This window comes from Canis lupus, chromosome 20, assembly GCF_003254725.2.
Source record: "Canis lupus dingo isolate Sandy chromosome 20, ASM325472v2, whole genome shotgun sequence".
Taxonomy (NCBI): Eukaryota; Metazoa; Chordata; class Mammalia; order Carnivora; family Canidae; genus Canis; species Canis lupus.
In genome coordinates, this window is record NC_064262.1 from 52,462,209 (window position 1) to 52,464,247 (window position 2,039).

General features: G+C 54.3%; 1 long non-coding RNA gene across 1 annotated transcript; it reads right to left on the reverse strand.

Moving 5' to 3' along the window:
• Positions 1-263: 263 nt before the first annotated feature.
• On the reverse strand, positions 264-1,655 carry LOC112666454 (uncharacterized). Its single transcript, XR_003140863.3, has 2 exons — positions 1,072-1,655; positions 264-797 (listed from the first exon to the last, which is right to left on the reverse strand). It is a non-coding gene; the product is annotated as an uncharacterized LOC112666454 (long non-coding RNA).
• Between the last annotated feature and the right edge of the window lie 384 nt (positions 1,656-2,039).

Below are 2,039 nucleotides of genomic sequence, written 5' to 3' on the forward strand. Positions count from 1 at the left end.
GGTGCCTGGGTGGCTCGATGGGTCATGTGTCCGGTTCTTACAATTGGGCTCAGGTCGTGGGATGGAGCCCCACGTCAGGCTCTGTGCTGGGCATGGGGTCTGTTTAAGATGCTTTCTCTCTCTCTGCCCCTCCCCACCCCGCTCATTTTCTCTCTGTCTCTCTCTCTCTTAAAAAATTTTTTTAATTAATTGAGCACTTACTAGGTGCCAAGCTGAGTGTGTCCATCTCCTATTGTTACTGCAACAAATCACGACAAACTGGGTAGCTCAAGACAACACATTTATTATCTCACAGTTCTTCTGGAGGCCGCAAATCCAAAACTGTCCGGCTAAGCAAAAAAAAAATCAAGGTGTCCACAGGTTCTTCTTCCTTCTGGAGGTTCTAGGAGAAAAGCCGTTCCTTTGCCGTTCCCAGGTTCTAGGCGCCTCGGCTCCTAGATCATTCCTCCACGTTCAAAGCCGCCAGTCAGGCCAAGTCCTTTGCACGCTGCCAACCCTCTGGCTTCCTCTCTCCTGCCTCTTTCCTCCACATTTAAGGATGCTCGTGACTACAGTGGGATCCCGCAGATAATCCAGGATCATCTCCCCATCTCCCCATCTCCGGGTCAGCTGATCAACAACCTTAAGCCCCCCTGCCACGCAACCTGGCATGTTCGTGGGTTCCAGGGATCGGAAAGTAAACATCTCTGGAGGTGCCATTATTCTGCTTTCCACGTTGCGGATGTGACTTCAAGTAAAACAAACAAGATCTCTGCCCTTGTTTGTACAGGTGACAGTCTAGAAAGCCAGCAATAAACCTGGGGCAATAAGGAAGATAAGGGCAGATCGCAGTGAGTGCTCTGAACAAAATAAAACAGCACGATCTGATAAGAATAAAAAGACTGGGGATCCCTGGGTGGCTCAGTGGTTTAACACCTGCCTTCAGCTCAGGGCGTGATGCTGGAGTCCCGGGTTCGAGTCTCATGTTGGGCTCCCCGTGCATGGAGCCTGCTTCTCCCTCTGCCTGTGTCTGTGTCTCTCATGAATAAATAAATAAATCTTTAAAACAACAACAACAACAACAACAACTACCTGCCGGAGAGTCGATGACGAGCCCTGCGCCATACCACTCGAGACCTTCCCGCGGTGTGACCACGCACCGAAGGGAAGGCAAGTGTGGCATCCTCTTGTATGCGGCTTTTACGTTCCTGCTGCCACCACGAGTTTGGAAATAGAAGACATCAAGCCCTCCCCCCCCCCAAGCATACAATCTTTGATGACAGTAACTCTGCCACCATCTCTACTTACAAAGAAGGTCTCTGAGAATGGAAGCAAAAGGCCACGCGGAAAGGGGGATGGGGGTGGGGGTGGGGGCGTGCCCAGCAAGGAACAGGTGCACAGGCGTCCAAGGTGGAGGAGAGGAAACACGTGGGCTTTGCGTGCAAGGCTCAAAGAGGAGACTGGGAGGGAGGGTCACACACACACACACACACACACACACACCACCCTCCCCACCTCCATAGATGAGGGGATGGGGGAGTGGTCTCAGCCTGCTGGGTCAGAGAGGGAGGGTTGGGCGGAACCCTGAGTGTGATGGGAAGCCAGCCGCAGGAGGGACGAACGCCATTCTGCCCACTGTGCTCTGGTCCCGCATCATCCTTCCCGTCTGGGCCCGTGGAGGCTCCTCCTTTCCCATTGCACGGGCCCAAATAGTCATTAGGGCCACCTTGTCACACCCCCCCAGTCCTCCAGACATTGCTCCTGGTGCCACCTGCAACATCCATCTAGAATCTAAACACTTCTCACCAACTCTGCGGTCTCCAACCTAGTTCAAGTCATTATCATCATCCCGGCGGGGGAGGTCCAGTACAGACCCCCCCAGCCCCATGTCCCCCCCCCACGGGGGGAGGGCTCTTAAATCCCACGGGTTGTCCTCCCTGAAGAAGCCACCAGAGGGCGCCCGTGAGCACCCAAGTTAGGTCCTGACCTCTGGCCGAAGGCCTTCCAAGGCTCCCACTTTGGGGGGCAGAGGTGTCTGAGTCCTCTCTCAGCCCACAAGA